At 38.7% G+C, this 22,392-nt stretch overlaps 1 protein-coding gene across 14 annotated transcripts in view; it reads left to right on the top strand.

Annotated features, from left to right (window-relative positions):
• The window catches only part of prdm16 (PR domain containing 16), a 716,909-nt gene that overhangs the window by 8,458 nt on the left and 686,059 nt on the right, over window positions 1–22,392 (top strand). The window contains exon 1 of one of the 14 annotated variants that reach the window (XM_043676059.1): window positions 3–370. The exons of the other annotated variants lie outside the window; for them this stretch is intronic. The gene's annotated coding sequence lies outside the window, so the exon portion shown is untranslated. Of the gene's footprint in view, window positions 1–2; window positions 371–22,392 lie in introns of those variants that run through there. 14 annotated transcript variants of the gene reach the window in all.

Genomic DNA, 22,392 nt, shown 5'->3' with positions numbered 1-22,392 from the left:
CCGAAGTTGATGAAGAGATATTTAACTTTTTTGTTACAGAAAAATATAGCGAGGGCCATTGCAAAGTATAAGCAGTTTTTTCCACAGTGTTAAATAGTGGGCGCTAGAGCACCATTGAACAGCGGCAAGTTGCTAGCGAACTACTCGTCTCTGGTTTGAAAGGGGGTCAAAATAATAGGGGAGTCTGTTTCTTAGACTGAGTACCATTAGGAGCTGAGCCGTACCGGGGTTTCTGAGATACCAGGCATCATGATTTTAGAGGCTGCTTCGGGCAATTAGCAATGCGGGAGAGAACCGTGCAGGATCGGGTTGGAGAAACATAGCTGACAAGTTTAAACTTTCAATTTAACAATTCCAGATCGCGAAAACGGTATTTTAAAAGGAGCTAGTCTGGAGGTTTGGAGGGGGGTTTTACAAAGCGTTGCCGTCTTTAAAAAAAACAAAGTATCTTAATCTCTAAAAAAGTATTTTATTTTCGCTCGTGTTGTGTGAAATGTTTGGAGCAGCGCTGAATATTAATCTTTAACTCAAAGCCGGAAGAAAAGCATGTATGTGCGTGTGTAAAATGAAATTATATTCACGTGAGGCCGTATGAAGTTTAGATCTGTCAAGGTTTTGGTTGCTTGCTGTGTTTTTTGTTAAGGAGATGGGCCCTGCTGTAGTTGGAAAATATATTTTTTTTTACTTTGCTATCTGCTTCCGCCTCTCTTAACATGACCACGCTGCTCAGTCTGAATGCGTATGTGAGTTTGCCCCATTCCTACTTTCACTTTGAAATCTCATCAATTCTAGTCAGTTTATTTTTCTCAAACTATGCGAAAAATAGGAACTCTCTTTAACCTTACCGAGTCCTTCTGAAAAGAAAGTTACAAATTACGAAACTTTTTAAGTATGGACTGTCGATCCTGTTAACAGTCACTGCTGTGTACAGACACACGCCTCTAAACTCATATGTAATAGCGTGTGACACCGTACTTTTTATATGTTTGCATATTCCATATTATATATGTATGTATCTTGAAGCTTTTAATAAAGCTATGGCCTTTGTTGATTGGCATGCCGAGTCATTTACAAAAATAAGAGGACTTTATAGTTTATTTTCTGGTATTTAGGCCAAGTTATTCAAGTTTATACCACCGTGTTGGGAGCACGGAGAGAATATCGTTTAAGTTATTCACTGGAAAGATTTGGTATCCAGAGATCCCTGATTTCAAATCCCTAAAGAGAATAATGAATTATTTAGGGCAGATTTAAAATAGTCTGCTCAACTGCGTGATTATATTTGAAAGTGTAAATGGTGTCGGGAAATGTGTGTGGGCAATTGCAGTGCGTCTACTTGTGTGTGTGTGTGTGTGTATGATGTGAAGGCATTTATAAATATTTAACAATCGCAATTAACCACATTAATTAACAATTTGGCTAGTGGATTTAAACATCTTTTTTCCCCTCTAGAAATTGGGTATAATTTTAGACCACGATTCATTTGTATTGCAGTAGGTGTTGTCGCTCTCATGCAGCGAAGTTGTTCAGTGAATGGCTGAGTCCTAGCATTTTTTTAAGTTGTTTGTAAATAAATGGGTGTTTAGTCTGCGTGCTACGGTCCCCGCTGAGTTTGGATTAGTAATTATTACCATTAAAAAATGATGCGTGTTAAATGCCAACTTCAGACAGTAAGAAAGGCGCATTTATTTGAACCAGCAGTTACGATTAGATTTACGCGGGGCTCGCAGCTAGAAATGGGTTGGATGTGATTTACTTTCAAGATACTGTTCGGTGTGCAAGATGAAGAAAACTGTCGTCTCAAACAGCCGTATTAAACTGGGATTGGGCCGAACCTTTTAGAATGGAAGGACAAGGCGCACGTATTAAAAATTACTGGCTCCTCAGATCGGACTGATAATATGTCATCCTCCCACTCTGATTTTCATGATGGGGGTTGTGCGAGTAGTTGAGGGTGGGGGTGGGGGGGTGGAATAAAAAAACCATTCAACTCAGCATACGGCTAAAAATAAACAAATAAGATTGCCAGACACCACTGCAATAGCACTCAGCTTGTGTATAACAGTGTAATTGTGCGTGGCCACACAGCAACGCTGCCTTGGCGTTTTGTGGACATCTAAAGGTGTGTATATGGATGTCTGTATATAATGCACACAACACGTATGTATACAAACACATTTCAAACTTTGCCAAGTTAGATTTATTTGAATTTCATTTCTGTTTGCCGCTAAGGGGATTTAATACTTCAATCGCAACACTTTTTAAAAAAAATTTTAAAAAAGCCCAATAGATAGTTTGAATGAAATAAAGCACTTGAACAGAGAGAGACAAATCGATGCTCCATCGTTTAACTATCGTTTAAGGGAGTTTTATTCAAGCAGATATTTTACATTCCATGTTCAGGTGAACTTGAACAGCTGTAAACATGGTCACTCGGTAGCTTGAAGTTGAAGGAGCTCCGAGACATCAGTTATATTTCACGCTCCAGCACTGCGTGTTTAAGTACACGCACATACAGTCAAACATTTGCACACCTGGAAGATTTACAACAAGGGGACCTTTAAGGTTTTAACGTCCTTTTAAAACATCAACATGCTTATTTAACAGTGCACTACCCAACTCCAACTACCACCTAGATCAGTCCACAAAGGGTTTTTTTTTCTAATCTCGTCAGCAATGGACCCTTTCTCTGTAGTTTCGACATAATTTAAAAGTGGGATCAGTGTTAAGCTATCAAATCTCTGAAGGCATTTGTACAGACTTAAAGGACGAAGTGAAACAAATATCATAGGTGTTGTAATTATAACGTGCCAATGGTTTGTTATAGATTGGATTGCAAATTCAGTCAGACTCAGGGCTGCATTACACCAAACGGCTTCTGGCAAATTTTTTTTCCCGTCAGATGTGGGGATTTTTAAATAGCAGATGGGAGTGCTAATTGCTAGCGTTTTATGATTCGATGTTTAGAAGATAATGGATTGTTTATTAAAACCAAGTAATTGAAACAGTAAACAAAGAAGTTGTGGAAGATTTGGATGTTTAACTGCTGTACCAGGGAAAGTGGCCACGGTAATGGGTTTCCAATAAAGCAATTACTGCACCCGGGGGCTGTGGGGCTGGAATCAATGCGGACAGGACACATTTCACATACAGGGAAGGGAGCTAGTGATTAGAATGCTCTTAACGTGAAATCGAGTTGTTTGTCACAATAAGAGAAACTGACAAAACAGAATGGGAGCTGGGGAAAGAAAACAGTTCTCGATAATTAAGGGAAATTGGAATAGCAAATCTGATCAATGCGAAAATTGACGTTTTCAATAAAAGTTGGCGAAAACTTTATTTCCAACCTCCTGACCCTCGGAGTGATGTCAAGGTCCGAATTCATGGGGAAACGTTTTGCTTCTGCAGTCACAAGATGATAACTCAATCCCATCACTCATTTAAAAAGATTTTCATTTACACATCGAGGAGATTAATACCATATAAACGCTTGTTTCTGGGGTTCGAGAGGATATGCGATTAGGAGAATTATTGCTACATATAGCCATTTCAATCAATTAGATTTTTAAAAATATCCGGCACTCATTATATCTCTTCATCTACACTGACAGCTTGTATCCAATTAGTTGTAAACGTTTCTTCATATTTGGTCTGCCTTGTAAGTTATATTGGTGATCTTTCAACGCGTCCGACACAGGTTTAAAAGCAAATTAATTTTATGTCCTATCCTCGTTTATAGAGTAATCATGACTTCACTACGCCTTCCAGAAAATAAACCGAACAGTGTAGATGTTGCTTTGGCTCGGTGAAATCAACATGCTCTGGAAACATTGTTTTTGAGTGTGGGAATGTCTAGTTAAGCAGCTAACTTGCGAAGCCGTGTTTGCTCGGTTTTTAGAATTCACTGTCAGTATTGAATGTTGTTCTGTTCCTGGCTACATTCTTCTATATTCTGACTCCTCCCCCGGGCCAATTCTGCTCCCCGCCTCACCCCCCACACCCCCACAAAAACACACACTGCCCACCCCCCACCCCCCACGCCCCCCTCATCCCCTCACTACACCCCATCACCTTGCTTGATTTCCTTACATAATCTGACTTGGCAATCAGACATGTTTTCTGAGTTACAAGCGAGCAAATATGCTGCTATAGTAATCGGGTCAGAGTGCAGGGGGGAAGCAGATAGGAGCTGGGGCGCACTTTCTCTTTTCTATCCTGCACTCGTCCAGCATTTCAGCCAAGATTTCTCTTCCCTCTCTCGCACTCTATCTCCCCGCTTTCTCACTATTTCCTGCATGTTTGCCTTCTCTCCATTTCCCCTTCCTCTGCTTCTTCCTCTTCCCATCCATAATCCATTTTATCCATATCGACAGCTGTCCATCTTTTCACTCATTTTCTCTCACTCGTTGCTTCAAACCGTTTATTGTCGGTAACGCTCCTTTATTTGCATATTTGTTATCTCTGCCCATACCTCTACCTTGACAATCTTTCTCTTTCTCTCTCTCTTCGCTAGCAGAAATAGCTCATTAATCGCTCCGCCGTCTCACACACAAAACACCCCACGAATTTACTGCACATCACAGCGACAATTCCAGTTTTCACCCTTCAGTTTTCACGTTGACTCCTGTAATCTTTCGCACTCTGAATACATCACAATCTCTCTCATACACACAGCAGCAACTGACGTGTGTGTGTGTGTGTGTGTGTCGGGCGGGGGGTTGCAAATTATAGGTAATCGTTTTTTGCTCGCTAGATTTTCCTACTTCTGGATAGATGAGGCATGTCTGAAACCTCTACCAATGCTATCAGTTGATGCGGTTTATGTGTAGAAGCTGAATTCATACTGGACTGTTCACTAGACAAATGAGATATAGTGCTTGCCTGAATATTTTCACTCACAAATCTACACTGTTGCAGCCCCACTCCAACCACCGGCAGCAAGACGCAGTTGCATAGGCATGCGCTCTCACAGGCGCACTCACTCAATGAACTGCACACTTACTCACTCCCAAACACACACAGCCATGCACACAGAGTCACATCAAATGCTGAATACATGTATGAAAATTCTCACATTCGCTGAAGCAGTCGAACTCACACAAACCCGGAGACACACTGTAACATAGGTTCGCATATAAATTTGTAACACACTTTTAAGCGTGCTTCAATTTAACACATCCTCCTCTTTCTGAGAACATGCTCAGATCAAATTTCAGGTGTAAGCTTCCCGTCTGGAAGCTGGTAGTTTTGGATTGTTCTCACACACCTCTAACTTCACAATAAGCATTCCAGTTCGTGTAATGGACAGTGTTGGCTTTTTGTTCTGTGTATAAGCACTAAATTATATTCAGACATGCGAGAGATTATTATAAATTGCACACACACAGTAGATGGTACGCATTAGCAACTGCAAATAATAAATAATTGCGTAATAACTTTCGATTAACACTAGTTTACAACACAATAAGAAGATATGAAGTAGAAATTTCACAAGCATCAAATACAAAATTACAAATGCAAGCAAAACGCCACCATTAAAACAGTTTCAGGTGGTACATATTCTTGCCGTGCGACTGCAATGTTAAAATGTGATTTAACCACAATGATCTGAACTCTCAAAAGGTATTCTTTCCCAGATTGACTATTTTTGAAATTTTCTCAAACACCGTTAAGACAGCAGATCTCAGTTACGCAGCGTCTTCTCACGTTTGATACATTTTATGAGATATTTGCATTTTTTTCCCATTTTATGAAACAGTTGTTTCAGAATGTTGTTAAAAATCTATTTCCAACAAGAAACCTGATATTTAACATCGTGTTGATCTTTGAATGCAAAGCAAATATTTTTTAAGGTGAAGCCACTTATAAACAGAATCTGTGATGTCGGACGTAAATTATTTTCCGCAATGCTGTGTAATATTTTTTTTCTGAGGAGGGGGTGGTGGGATTGTAATGCTAGTGAGTAGCAGTTTTCATTGTAAAGATTAAGGTGAGTTTCCTGTCGCACTGTGCGGGAAATAAGCAGGTTTTGGAATGTTCAGGATCCTCAACATTCCTTATAGCTCGTTCCTTTAAATTGGAAAGTCCCAGGGACATCTGTTAGGATTACTCTTTTACAGCTCAGCACAAGTTTAACCCCTCTGGTCTGTGCACCCCTTCGTATGTATTATTGAGTGTGATAAACTCACTCTGATCTGTGTAATTATTTTTACAATTTGGGAGCGAGTTTTGTTGATCATTAAGTGCACCTGCTGAAGTCTTAACATACCCAATAACAGACATTTCCCAACGCTCCAACCGCAACCATATACAAGCAGTGGAGGATAATGTCTTATCTAAAATATATTACACATACACACATAGACATATATTAAACCGCACGTACATTTCACCATCCAAGCCATCTTATTCTATTGCTTTCTTCTTGAAACTACTGAACAACAGGTAGGTGTCACTTTGAATTTAGACTTAGAGATTTTTGCCTTCGTCATGAGTACGTTCTGAGGTCAAGCATGTGTACAAGTCACTCTCTGACACAATAGGCATTACGAATGCAGCAGCCAGTCATGTTATGGAGTGTTTATGTCCCCAGCGTTTCCGCGAAACCAAAAATGATACCCATTAAATGTTGTAACACTTGTTCTATATCACTTCCCAATCAATTTTACACAACACGTTAAAGTTATAAATTACACGGCGTGTGTGGTGCATAATTTTTGTATTTGCCTATTTAGTGCTGATACATCTCTTTATATTTTCATTCTCTATCTCCCTTAGTCACCCAACTTTTTTTTTACAATTCAAAACTAACCCTATTGTTGATAACGCTGGGGGTATCCTGGTATACATTAAAGATGTGTCGGAGCTGGTAGCGCCTTACTCAACCCATTTTGTAGCAAAGTTCAGAATTCAAAGTCTACCTCTAAATGTTTACTTAATTAATTAAATGGAAATTATCCGAATTGCAACGAGTGACCGACCCTGTCGTTTTCTCCCCTCTGTTGCTGCCTATTTGCCGACGTGTGGACAAAACATACGCGCACAAATAGTACTGAGGGAGGGTAGGTTTTGCAAGCTGCAGCCCTTGCACATAGTTATGGACATTCGGTTCATTGCACAATTAATGCATTCGAAGGTCGCTTGAGGAATGACGATGTATCGTACATAAGGCATAGATATTGAAGCTGCAGTTGTGTTTTGTGGCTGAGAGTTGCTCCTTCGGTTTGCATGCTCGTGTCATGTCGTGTATGCATTACTCCGTGCAATGTCCCAATGTGAAGTGAGCTGGGTCATAAACTACCGTCTTCGGCGAGAAAACGTGTTGCTGGCATTACAGCGTGAAATGCAGACATTCGAAATGTTTTCAGCAAAACGATTTCTACAGTTATCCACAGCCCAACTGAGAAACGGAGAAGCTGTCACTGCATTGCAAGACTTAACAACAATTTACAATGTAACATTCTAAATATAGGATCTGAGATGCTGCTCTTCAGTTGAAAGGCTTAGATAAGCATACATTTAAACATATGAAGCATATTTAAAATTTGGGAAAGTTAATGTATTCGGGCCCTGGCAGAACAGACATTGTTTTAATTTAGAATCCTATTCGATAGTTTGTGCATTTTGAACTTCTTTTTTCCCTTCGAATATCTGGATTACCTGAGCTACCTATCAATTTCAGGCAGCATTTTGACAATTTCAAATCTACCCCACCTCCCCTCACTCCTCATGGTATCTCTGTATTGGGGGGGCCTCATATGACTTAATGCATATTAAAACACAACGATATGTTCCATAGGTAGGACGACTAGATTTAGAAATGCTCAACACCAGTTTAAAAGCAATGACACCGAGGATCCACTCCTCTTGTGAATACATAACAATCGGGCAATTCTTCTGGCCAGTAAGTTTGAAAAATAAATACGCTTTCGTGATTCATTCCGGGCAAGCTTGAGTCTGGATAATGAAGCTGAGGAGAAAATATTATGTCTGTAAGCGTGTTTGCAAATTGAGTACTAATGGATGAGATGTTTAACAATTCGTAAGTCAGTCTGAGCACTTGATTTGAGGATCTCATTCTGTCAACCCCAAAGCAACCTCGAAATCATCTTTATTTTATCAGTTGTCTACTACTCCCCCAACTTCGTGATTTTTTCATATCATTTCATCTTCTACTATTATTTGCATAGTTGGCTGTTGAGTGTAAGAGTTGAATTCTTAATTGAGATTTGAAGACTTCCATTAGACATTAACTTAATAAATGTGAGCATCTTAAATCACAGATCCATGTGGGCGAGGGGGTGGGGGCGGGGGGTGATGTTGGGGAGATGGCACAGGGGAAGTTAAGAAGGCTCATTGGGTTGGATTTGCACTAACTACTGATATCATCAGTCTTTTTAAATTCATTGTGTTTTTATGCATTGCAAGACATTGCAGATCTAATACATGGGAACTGGGTTGTCAGTCCAGGTATTTCACTGACCTGTATCTCTCAGTGCGAGCAAGTTTAAATCTTCCTTAAGGATTAAAAATGACCTTGAGGCCTAAGTCTTTGAATTGCCCAAAATTCTTGGACTGGTTTATGGACAGCAAGAATTTTCATGATGGTCTACAATTGACATTTTCTAGTAATATTTTGGCGTGTTACGGTAGCAAGCTATAATTAATAAAGAGTAAAAAGTTTCCTCCTGCAGTGGCAAGATTCCCTTATAAGGGGCACCATCTTATTTTCCTTTAAATAAATCACAATGTCACATGAATTAGTTTCTTTGAAATTAATCATAAATGCTATGGAAATGGACAAGGGTGAGGAGGGGGGGGGTGGACCCTTTGGACTATCAAAGGACACAATGATCTTATAAAATTGATTTATCTTGTTTGTGACAATTACATAGATTTCAAGTTACTAGTTGACATTTCAAAATAATACCCCACCAGCAGCATCCTTCTGCATTTAAGATGCTGATCCATAACCCTCAGCGTGTACACAGCCCACTGTGCACTTTAACATTTTATTAAGCACCTGGATGAAGGATCATTGCCTGTCATTAGGGGTGAAATAAGAAAAGGAATTATACGTGGATGTTTAATTTGGAGTTTTGAAGCAATAGGTTTTAATCAGTATTTTTAACCAAAACTCACATTCAAAACATTCAGAAGCATAGTTCAGAAATCACCCTTGAGGAAGTTGGGTCATCAAACTAATCACTCATCTAAGCCAAAGTGATTTTGGCTTATACGATAGGAGGTTGTATACCTTAACTGAGATGATAGAGAAAATTAAGAGATCATGTACAAATGCCTATTTCTGAGTCATAATCATTGCTGTATCAGGTAGGCAGAGTCAAAATCAGAGGAAAAAAGATGCCAAATGACCACTATTCCTGACAGCTGTCTGAGAGGATTATTGGCAGTTCCCTAGATTCAGAAGCATGCCCAATACATGGATATTAGGAGACTGGAGGAAAGAAGCAAAAACAATATTTGGCCAAATATTTAATCTGTTTAACTCAGAGATTTCAGACCAAATCTTTTATTCTACAGGTAGAAATGAGAGCAATTTATAAGTCTTAAATAATCTGTACGAGTTTTGACACTGACAAAGTGAGCGACTTAATTTACAGTTAAATGCTTAATTTGCAACAGCCATTTGTTAATGAGAATGCTTTCAGAATATTCAAACATACTCAGGTTTTCATGTAACATTTTGTAAAAGTGATACAGCTGAGTGTTGAGCTTTATCCTGCCCCCATCTTTTACATTTCAACATTGGGCAAGAATGCAATTTGAAATTTGACGATGACTTGAGACAGAGAGTCAAATGCCCTGGCCTAATTTTAATCTCATAAGTTTTACATATATGTAGTAAAAGGTGATAGTTCATAAAGTAGGAGAACATTGCACAATTCAATCAGAATCTGAGAATTTTGTATTTCTTAGACTTGCTTACTTATTGTTCTTATGTTAAAAAGCACCACATACTGTATTAAATATTTCTCTTAAATCAGCAAAAAACCTAATCTGGAGAGTCTCTTCTGAAGCCATTCAGCTGTTAGTGTGGCCTTCCTACATATGCATTATTAAGCCTCTAAATATAGAGGGGGTAGAGAGAAAAATTTGAAAGGCCTGGGACAGCGCTGCCTTGTGTGTGACTGTACACTGGTATGAATTTCTGTAATTGAGACTAATAACAGCTGCAATGTCTCAGCTCCCTCAATAAAAATTGACAAAGTGTTAGGTTGTCAGAAAAATTAGTGGTATTAAATTTGAGATCCAGGAATACCAGCAATTAGCAAAAGGGTAAGAAAATATTGCTATTGAAATACTATGCTGTAGCTGCAGCTTAATTGTATAGATAGCATTATAGCTGGGACCAAGTAGAGTTTCTACTCTTTTTGTTGTGATCACCTGAATAGGATTGTTCCACACTCAATGAGTGCTGTGGTTAAAAGCAGTATTATTTCCCAACAAATTTATCGTAAAGTGTCATTGTGCATCAACTAAGTGAAGCATTCCGGTATCAGCACCGACTGTAACGCCAGAACACTATAATGACCATATTGGAAGACACTGGCTAAATTTCTCACAATGCATATGGAAGAACATATGTACAGTTGCTGGACAAGCATAGATGATCCCCATTATTGAACCTCATCTTCATCATACATAGATGATGGCCACTTAGATAACAGAAGCTATGCAGCGTTTGGGGAAACCATATCCTCGCAAGGAAATAAAACTTACAGAATAAAAATAGCAAGATTTGATTTTTTAAAAAAGCCTCTTGCAAGTTTAATGTCATTAGAATTCCTCGGTGAGTTATTAAGTTTTAACATCTAGAACAAAGAAGGAAATTGTTGTTTTTAAGTACACAAAAAGGGCTGATAATTCCAAATGTTCTCCCGTATGATGCATTGTCCAAGACAAGATGTATTATTTATTACAAAATATCTAACACTTTGTTTTTGACTAAATATGAAGGCTAGACTTTTGTATGAAGTCAACCAAATATATAGCTGGGACAAATTAAAAGTGAAGCTTTGCTGGCATCAATTTAATTCTATATTTTTCATAATATTCTTGGCTGCATGTGATATTTCCAGCTTTGGTGATGGAGGGATTGCAATTGTTTTGGCACTCGGCTTCTAAAGGCTTACCAACTCGAGTGTTTTAGACGAGAGACTGTCAGCTCTTTTGATTTTGAGTCTTTAAACAATTTAGGAAGTCAATGGTAAGCAGATAATGTCCATCAAAGTTCTTTCATTTAAAGGTATTTTAAAGTTTCGGTCAAGGGTTGACAAGGAAGCAAATTGCAATCAACATTTTTAACTGGGTTCAGGAGTATTTAAAGCTGTATCTTTGGATATAAAATGCATTCAAGATCACATTGAGATCCTTTAAAAAGGGGCATACTTATTAGACTGTCTGTCTGATGTGAAAAAGTCAAGGAAGTTTTTAGTGTCAATAGATGGAAATCTCTCTCTTATCAGGGTGGTTGCATTAAGTGGAAACAAAAGACATAAAGAAATTATCAGAAGAGAAATTCAAATCTGTCTGCCTTGTCCTGCTTCATTTTTCATACCATCATGGTTGAAAAATGATTTTTTTTCTCTGGCAAGTTTATCATTTGTTGTACATTCCATTATTACCCTTGAGAGCAGTTAAGAGCCAATACATTTATATGGGTCTGATGTGGCATGTATACCAGACAAAGTAAGGACAGCAGATTTCCTTTTCTAAAGAACATTAGTGAAAACAATGGAAGTTTGTTTTTGGAACAATCAATGATAGTTTCATGGCCACTATTACTGGGAGTAACAATCAATTATATACTATTACAGATTGATTTAAATTCGATCAGCAACTATGGTAGCAGTCCCCAAAATGTCAGCCTGGTCATACGGATTATTAATCTAGTCATTTATCACTATGTCATCATTATTTTTATATGATAGTTACTAAACTGTAAAATGTCTAGAATAAGAAACTATGAAGTTAAATAAATATAATTACCTGCTTGGGTGAAGAGTGTAATAATTTATTCTGGGGTGTCTACATTGTCAGTAAGATCTGATTAACATGAATTATGTTGGGTAGACCGGTATGAGCATTGTACTGGTGTCCTGACTAACATTTTGATTTTGCCACTCAATTTTTTCTTTTCTGGAAAACAAAATATAATTGTTAACAAAAAAAAATTTTAAAAAAATACAAACTTAGGTATTCAAATTGTGATCATCTGCACTTAGAGTTTCCGTAGTCATTATAATTCTATCTGCCTATTATCACATGTTCTGTATTTGTTGACTTCTTAACATTATTCTTGTGGCTGTATGCTAATAAGCATAACACAATTTTCCTCTGGGTTACTGTTTCTTAGAAGTTAGGACAGGTGGTCCTCAGGATTGTGTGATTGCAGAGGACATCTGAAAGTATACCGATGTTGAGAGAGGCACATCTGGTCCATCCCCTGCTCTGCGACAATTCCTGACATACACACACATATACGTACAAAAATGTTTGAAAGTCATTCCTGTAGACCATTTCACGGCAAATATAATAATTATTAAAGGGACACAATTTTCATTGAACTTGCTAAGCGCATGATGCAATGATGTCTATTAAACTGTATCAAATTGTGAACTCCTTGACTGTATTTTTCTTCCTTCTTTAATTGTTGAGGTTCAAAACCCAGTGGATCAGCGCTGGATTTGCTTCATTTTTCTTCAATAATTTCAACCCTTTGCGATATTCTGCACTATGGCTAATGGTTTTTCAATTAAGTTTGTGTTTTTATTTAAAATGCAAATGAAGAGTTAAAATTATGAAGTGGTGCATTATCTGATTCCCTTTGTGACACTTGTATGAATTTCCTCTTCCTTTTAGCTTTGGAAGGTCTTTTTTGCATTGATACTTTGTTTGGTTCTAGTATGCTTCCATTTAACATAATTCCATGATTAATATTCTTGTGAACACCACCCCTCTCCTCTCAGCAAAGAAATCATTTCATGTTATTGTACTTTATTAACATTTGTCCTGATGTAGGCAGTACTCAGGAATGTGATGCTGTGTGATTGGACCATTAAAGCAAGGAATGCACAATGTTGTATTGTGCCATTGAAGTGAATCCTTATTTCATTAAAACGTTTTTGTTTTATTAAGCATACAAAGTGTAGCTGTTGTAAACTGGAATACCTTACTGTTGGTGAGAAGAGTTGTAGGTTAGTAGGTAATTGTAGATTCCTGGCTTCAGGTCAGAAGGAAACAAAATTTCTGTTTTTTTCTCTCTTTCTGCATTATCCCACACCATCACCCCTCCATCACCTCTGCTACCACCCATTAACCACATTTAAAGCATAATGGTATACATAAAATCTTTCATAATTATATTCACGTTGATAATTTGAATTTTTTTTTAAAAATGAGCCCTTGGAGAAATACCATCTAACATTAATGCTTGTCTGAATTGATTTGGTCCATTTTAACAGGTGTTAAGATTGAAGTTATCTGTGTGTTAATAGTTGCATTTTAGTATGACATTTGGTATTCTCCAGGTTATGAGGATATTTGTGAGTATGTAACACTAATTGTAATGTAGCAATTGACTTGTTACTGTTGTGATAATTGTTTCTACACATTTAGCTGGACCAATCTTTTAAAGGAGCTGAGACTTTTTAATATGCCAATCTTTTCCAAATCTCTCTTTATATCAAGTATGTCTAATTATTGCAATGGCAGTAGCTTTTTATAATTTATATTGTAAAGCCATCTAACTGGGATCATTTATCTTCATTTGTAAATGTAACAATCCCCTATGGTCACTTGATGGCTTGTGTTTGATTTCACTAGTGCAGCCTGCAGTGGACACTCTCTTAGATAATTATATTCCACAGTCCTCTTCCATGTGGTGCCAGTATATTCACACAAAGTCTCGGCATGTTTTTTTTCTGCCTCTTTTTATCTTCTAAGAAGCTTGCATCATCTCCCGAAAATAACTCTCAGTTGATAAATTTCACGCAAGCTTTGAACAATCTTCTGAAGAACTGAACCATTTCGGTAACAGTGAGTTCTTAGATTCAATAAAAGCAAAGTTCTGCAAATGTTAAAAGCTGAAATAACAGCAAAGTGCTGGAGAAACTCAACAGGTCTGGCAGCATCTGTGGAGAGAGAAAGAGAGTTAACGTTCTGACTCTGTGTCAAAAACTCGGAAAGAGAGTCATATTGGACTCAGGACTGTAACTCTGTTTCTCTCTCCACACTTGCTGAGTTTCTCCAGCACACTCTGCTTTTATCTCTTGCTCAATATCTCTGTCCAATTCTTTTGGCTAGACTTGACTAAGGCATTAGGAAGCTGAGCTCTATTGCAGATGGAGGAAGCGTAAAAGAGGAAAAATATTAGTTTGAGTTCCCATGTTGGAAATTGCATTGAGGGAGAACAAGAGTCAGCTCAGTTTATTGAACAGCCTGCCTGTGTCCCCAGGGAAGGAACAGAGGGTTATTAGAGAGGGCCTTTACAAACATGCCCAACTATGAGGCAGTACCATTCAGATAGCAAGGCAGAATAGATTGTGGAATTAAAGTTGGAATTTGTTTTCTTCCAGGCACTTGTGAAGTTTTTTCTTTGAAACTCCCTTCTTAGCTTGGTCTCTTTGCTGGCAAAAAGCTCCATTCCCAATTATGTGCAAATCAGCAATGAAAACATGTTACATATTTATTGTTAGCAACATCAAGAAACCATCTCCTAACTTCTTTTGTCTGCACAGACTCTGTTGAGTGATGTTAGCCAAATGTGGTCTCGGCACTTAAAAATGTCAAGAAGTATTTGTAGCCAGAGGGGCAATACGTTCAACAAAAATAAAACACACTTCCAAATGTTTTCTATGGTTTGGTTCTTTATTTCCTGCAAGCATGAAAAAGAAACATTATTATATCAATTGTGTGCAACTTATCATTTTTAATGTTGTTTTACGTCTGTGGTTTTTTGGTATTTTGTTTTATTGTATGGCTGACTCGGTTTGTTATTCCTGCGTAGATATGTATTAGATTGACTGCAGTTAGCTTTACTTGTGCAGATTAACATTAGTACTGGGAATTTTGCGTGGTGAGTAACTGAGATGTTGGAAACATGAAGGCTTCAGGTTTGATCCCAGGCCTGCATTGAGTTAGCTGATTGTTAGGTGAGTGTTTGATCATGGCATTCTTAGATTGATTGAGAAAATGTGAGTCCATTGAATTGGATCCAACATAACCTTTTAGCAAAACAATGTTTTCACTAAGGCCTGAATTGACAAATAAGCAATTAATTTGTTAGTATTCTTGTCTCAAAGCAGTTACTTTCAGTCCCACTTTAGAATTTGAGTCTATGATTTAGGCTGACATCAGATACTGCATTGTCAGACTGTCTTTCAGATGAGATGTTAAATCAAGATTCAATCAAATCTGTCTTATTGGGCAAAACAAAATCTCATGAAAAAGCCCAGTACTCTGTGTTTTGGTCAACATTCCTCCATCTGTCAATGCCATCAAAAAACAGATTAACTGGTTGCTTGCCTCTTTGCTGCTTTCAGAATCTTGCTGTACATAAAGTAACTGCCATACTTGTCTCCTTAACAGTGACCAACTTTAGTTCTTAGGGCTTCAGATACAAAGAATGACGATGAGACATTCTGAAAAATACGTTTAGGTGCTGACTAATGAATGTCTGTTCATATTCAGAAATATGGTCTGATCAACGCTGCATCATCTGCATAAGAAAGGGTTACATAGTATTATCCACTTAGCAACAGCAAACACAACCTGTGAGCTCATACCATACCAGTGAGACTGAGGTCTGCTCCATTTCTGTAATGAGAAAACAGACCATTTCATGTTCATGGATGGCTTCCATGGCTGAGAACTTGCTATGCCTTTCCAGTTTTACTTTTATGTGACTCACATTCCACCATCTGTAAATGGTTCAGTGTCCTCTAAATTATTATAGATACACACTCTGCCAGCATTAGCCAAACATAAACCTTATAGAGGTTTACAAAATCATGAAGGGCATTGATAGGATAAATAGACAAAGTCTTTTCCCTGGGGTCGGGGAGTCCAGAACTAGAGGGCATAGGTTTAGGCTGAGAGAGGAAAGATATAAAAGAGACATAAGGGAAAACATCTTCACGCAGAGAGTGGTACGTGAATGGAATGAGCTGCCAGAGGATGTGGTGGAGGCTGGTACAATTGCAACATTTAAAAGGCATTTGGATGGGTACATGAATAGGAAGAGTTTGGAGGGATATGGGCCAGGTGCTGGCAGGTGGGACTATATTGGGTTGGGATAGCTAGTTGGCATGGACGAGTTGGACTGAAGGGTCTGTGTCCATGCTGTACATCTCTATGACTCTATGACTTCAAGTCAAAAGATCAAAACTTATCACCAACTGGGCATTTTGTTGAAATAAACACAAAATAGTACATTTTAACCTTTCAAATTTGTATGTCCCACTGGATTCAATTGGTAACTCCACAAATTAATATGGCAGTGGACTACAATGAATAGATCTCAAGTTCTAAGCATAGTCTTGACTCACCTAAGACACTTGCAATCAGTTGCGATGACATGTACTTGGTTGGGCAACGTTCAGTCAGTGGTCTTCTTGATCTTTGTGTTGTGCCTTGCAGCTAGAAAGAATGTGTGTGTGGATGTTGTCCCATGACAAAATTGACCTTGGCTGTGACATCGCCATCTCCCCATATTCAAAAGGTCTGTCAACACCCCACTGTTTCACACTCCTCAGGGCTGCTAGTTAAATTTTGAGGAAGAATGGCAAAAATGTCTTAGAAGCTGAAAGTGTACTCTCCTCTGTTTTGTACTGAAGAGGTTAACTCTTTAATGTTCAACTTTCCTGGATGAATTCAGTTCAACATTAAATCACTGCAAGTCTGTTGTACAGCAAAGACAAATATGTTTTGCAATTTACAATGTTTGCATTGCTTGTTAATCCGATCTACGACTGAATTATGGATGGTTTTTTAATGTGGTATGGCAAGTACTTTCAAGTGGCTTAAAGATGCCCCAAATTCGTTCTCCTATGGCTCTTGTTCGTGCAAAAAGATACTTGCACTGTGAAACTTAAACTCAGATCACAGAGAGCAGAGACCCTCTGCCTAGTGTGTCTGGGCGATGGAAGGATATGCTGGAGAATTGCCCTGACTGAATTTCTCCTGAATTCAAAATGTGTTGTTAGGCAATATACAGTATTAATACATGCTATCATATAGTCTGTTAGAAAAAGCGGTCAAGATGGAATCCTAACTTATTCTGGAGGACTATTGTATGCCTTCAAATAGCTGATTGTACTATAGAGAAATGGGAGCCTGTGCTGTCTCACCACTCCCCTACCTCCCCAATCCCCTTCCTCTAGCTGAATAATAATATATGAAAAATAAAGTTATTTAGTTTTTCATGCACATTGTAACATTAAGAAAGTATGAAAATTCACTGTGACATTCATTGTAATAAGACATCACATAATATTAGGCAGTCCATTTAAAGAGGCAAAACTATAGAAACCATGATCAGCACTTACACACCAATAACCCTGATAACTGACACTCAGTTTGGGTTCCATTAGGACCAATGGAGCCTCTGACCCCCTGGTCTAAACATGAAAAAAGAGCTGATCTCCAAAAGAAAGATGGAAGTAACTGCCCATCAAAACACTATTAACTAAATCATTAAAGAGACCTGGCAAGAATCAAGTTGACAAATACTAGGAGGAAAGCTCTTCATTGGTTGGGGTCATATCAAGCAGAAAGGAAAATAGTTCTTGTTGGATACCAATTACCTCATTGCAGGAACTCCTTACAGTGTATGCTGGATAAAACCACCTTCAGTGGCTTCATTAATGGCCTTTTTTTCATCGTATGGTCAGAAGTGGGGATTTTCAATAAGATGCAAAGGTACTGAAGCACTCCATATTTATGTGCAACAAGATTGGGACAGCTTTAAGGCTTGGGTGGATAAGTGGTAAGCAACGTTTGTGCACACAGAGCCAGGTAGTGATCATCTCAAACAAGGGAAATCCAGTCTACTCACCTTGACATTCAATGCATTACATCATGAATTCTCTGCTAACAATATCCAGGGGATATTAGCCATTGATCAGAAACAGTATTTGTATGGTTGGGTCCAGCTCTAGTAACAACAAGGATTGGTCAGAAGTTGGGAATTCTGATGCAAGTAATTCATCTGACCACTCCACAAACTCTGTCTATTATGTATAAAGGCACAGGTCATGGGTGGAATGGAATACCGTACACTTGCCTGGGTGTGTGGGGCTCCAACAATTGTCAAGAAGGTCAACATCATGCAGCTCATGTGGTCAGCAATCACCAACTTCAACATTCTCACCTTCCATTCCCCATACACCGTTGTAGAAGTGGATATTATGTATGAAATACATTACAACAACTCACCAAGACTCTGTCTGTAGCACCTTCAAAAACTGCCATCTCTACCAGCTAGAAGGATAAGTGTACCAGATGTATGGGATCACTACACACCTGCCAATACTTCTCCAACCACACAATATCCTGTGCCCTGACCTGGAACTGCATCACTGCTCCTTCATTGTTACTGTAAGTCACATATTAACAGCACTGTGGATTATCCAAACCAGAGGATTCTATGATTCTGTTCTCTGATTCTATGAACTGTAGCAGTTTGAGAAAGTGGCTCAATGTGAGCTTCTCAAGGGCACTTCAACACAGACAAAAATTATTGGCCTTGGCAGTGATGCTCACATCACAGAAAACAAAAAAGTTAAATTCTCAGTGCCAGTAAAATTGTGTGTATACAGCTTAATGATCCAGCCTCCTGGAACTGGAGAACATTAGTTCCTGGCATTAGAGGACTCCCAACATTCCCTCCAACTTTTTATCTCTTTTTTTTATTTGCGTTTGAGACCATTATTATTTTTCTTTTATTTTCCTCATTTTGGAACTGTGAGTTGCAATTGAGAATTGAACTTTGAACAGCAGCCTGTTTCGAAAGAAAGAGATCAAAAAACTAACACTAGGTGTTGGGATCTGGCCTGGAAAGATAACGTAAGTCAATTACTGCTCTGAGAACACAGTAGATGAACTGGTAGCCAGATGCCATTATGCTCAGGGACTGGCAGCTGGATAGGTGTTGAATTGATCAATGAAGGGAAAACTGGTGCTAACCAGCCAGTCACAAAGAATGTTGACAAAGAAAGAGAAAAAAACCCAAAGGTGAACTGGCTTTGAAGACTGGGGACAGGATGTCAAATACTGCTTTGGAATCTTCAGCACTGGGCTTTTTGTTTTTTTTCTCTATTTATTCTACAGTAATTAACTTATTGAAAATTCTGAGGAAAGAACATCAGTCTGTAAGGAATCAAGAAAAGTCTTTGGAGTTCTGCAGAAGATGTTTATATTGACTGGTGACTTTAGAATTCATTAAGATACAGTCCAAAATGCCTCAATATAATACATCAGATTTCACAAAGGCTTATATTCTTTGTTGAAATGTCTAATGAACTGGCAACCTATGATTTTTTAGAATTTATCTCTCAACTGGGTCTGTCTGTTACTGTGTGAGCAGGGGCTGGTCAGAAGATTGGGCTCAGTTTGTAGCTATTAATTCTGTGTTCTGCTAAAGTTACAATTTAATAATAAATTGTCACTTTTTGTTTGAGTTATGAACTTGGTGTCTAAGAGTAGTTACTTGTAAAGGCCTGGTTAGGAACAATTGATCAATTTTGAAGGTCATTGAATGTTTTAATATTTCTGTATTGTGAATCCAGAGTTAGTGAATCAGGTTTGGCCTGGTGTTTTGTCCCTGTGTCATAACAATGTGCAAGACCTTTAAGTACATTTGCCTGACCAAACTTGTGCAGTGACTTAAAAGGACTGACTTGTGCTTGGCTTGTGCAGGAACTTACATGTTTTTGTCCTGCTGCACTGTTTAGAAGGAAATAAAATGGCTCCCATGCATGTACAATGTGACCTTCTGTTACCCAGGCAACAATAAAAAGAATGATGGATGTAGTGGGCTCAATTTTGGGTTACCATTGGTTAAGAGTACAGCTTCCTTCATTGCCTCTTTTGGCATGTTCTATAAGGTCCATTGGTACACACTTCACTGCCTATTTAAAATAGCAACCCCAGCAATCCCATACAATTATCTCTTCAACCTTCCTTTCCAATGAACGTGCTAGGTGCTAACCTTGCCAATCTCCTTCCTAATAAGTCACCACTTCCAGTACTTACCCAGTGAATTCTGCCAGTCGATCAGTGATCACTGTCCCACCAAATATTTCCCTTCAGCATGTCCATTAATTTATGAACTAAGTTCTAGCCCTCCATGAGCTTAATGTAGATGGTTGCATTGACATCATGGTGTTGATTGAAAATGGGCTGAAGGGTGATGACACATTCTTCTGTAATGAAGCTTATCCATCTGACTCCACCTTCAACCATTGCTCCACTGACCCATAACAGTGGCTCTTATCATCAAATTAGACCTCGACCTTTCCCCCTAGTTGTGACATCTTTTCTTCATTTTTCATATGCCACCTTTCATTTGAAATTTTTGACCCATCCAAGTACCATGAAAACTTTCTTGGTGATATCTTCACAATTTTCTGTTGTCTAATGCATTGAGAAGAAACTCACCATCTGGATTTCCTGTAAGCACCCATTATTGATCTAACTTTACTTTACATCTCCCTGACAGAAACAGAGAGGGCAGCAAAGAGGCATTATGATATACTACACTCCCTTCCCACTTAAGCAACATGAACATGAAAATATAAAATGACATGTGCATAAATTCACAGAATAAAGTATGAGTGAATCAATATCAGTAATACCTAAATTTAACAAAGTTAAAGGGGATCTAAGATGGCGGTGATCTGAGAAGATCACACTGCAGAGCTTCGCATCGCAGCAGGAGCAGGATGGTCCTTTAACCCACACAACCCAGGTCATCAGGATTTCTTGGGGTGTTGGAAAGATTGTGGAGCCCCAAGAAACATTTAAAAATTGACTTACCTGTATTTTCAGCTGTCCAGAAATGCCTAAAAAGGGAGGAGGAGCATCCGAGGCCGGGCCTGCAGCTCAGCCTGCAGCAGCCTCGGAGCCGATTACTCTCCAGGACCTGGTGAACCAACTCTCGAACTCTCGTGAGATGTTGGGGAAACAGATTGAAGAGAAGCTGGCTCTAGTCTCTCTCATGCTGCAGAAGCATGAGCAGCAGCTGGGAGACCTGGAGAAGAGGATGGATAAGGTGGAGCACAGGGTCACAGTGGTGGAAGCTGATACCAGTTCATTCAAGGAAGAGATCCAAGCCCTGAAGACGCAGTTCGTAATTTGCGTGACCAAGTGGATGATCTTGAAAACAGGGGCAGGAGAAAAAACATTTGGATCATCGATCTGCCTGAGGGTAAGGATGGTGAGCGGCCTGCGGAATTTGTTGAAGATTGGCTTCCAAAATTCCTTGACTTGGAGACTGGCATGAGAGGATTGAAGATAGAGAGGGCTCACCGGGTCGCAGCATGGAGGTCGGGTCTGGGTCAACGCCCTTGTCCTTTCCTTGTGCGGTTCCATCATTACCGGGATAAGGAGAGAGTCATGGAGGCTTCCAGACTCCAGGGGAAGGATCCAAAGGCCCTAATTTACAAGGGGTCTAAGATCATGCTTTTTCAGGACTTTTCAGCGGCGGTGATCCAGAAACGAAAATCGTATGATGGTGTCAAGAGAAGATTGAAGGAGCTTGGGATTCAGTACTCCCTGAGATATCTGGCAGTGCTTAGGATCACCTTAGATGGATCCATGCATCTCTTTGACACATCGGAGAAGGCAAGAGACTTTGTAGACAAACTAACCTAATTTAAACAATTGTAGTATGTATAAATATTGTTGCTTGGGTATGCGTTTATCATTCTGTAAAAGAAGTGGAGGAAATCCGGTTGGAACTTTGTTTTTCCCCATTTTTTCTCCCTCTATTGATAATAATTTGGTTCAAACTATGTCTGGCGGTGGTTAAGATGTACATTTTAAATTTCTAAGCTAGGACATACCAAAGGATGGATGAGGTATTTATTCCCCTTTATTTTTTATAAAATAATTTTTTTTATTCAAATTGATATTCTATGGGGTGTTTATTCTTTTTAGCTTGTGGCTGAGATGGTTAGATACCTATTTATGGGTAGTTCGGGATGGGTAGTAACCCCCTCTGGGCAGGGGGTGAGTTCCCCTCCTCAGCTCTATTGGCGCTTTATATGTTGGTTTGGTTTCTGGTTTTTGTTGTTTTTTATTTTTAATAATTTTGTATGTTTGTTAAATGTAGTGGTTTTAGTTTATGTAGTTTTTATATTTGGTGGA

Source organism: Chiloscyllium plagiosum, chromosome 34, assembly GCF_004010195.1.
Source record: "Chiloscyllium plagiosum isolate BGI_BamShark_2017 chromosome 34, ASM401019v2, whole genome shotgun sequence".
NCBI lineage: Eukaryota > Metazoa > Chordata > Chondrichthyes > Orectolobiformes > Hemiscylliidae > Chiloscyllium > Chiloscyllium plagiosum.
The sequence above is the reverse complement of the archived record's forward strand: the minus strand, read 5'-3'. Positions and strand labels throughout refer to the sequence as shown.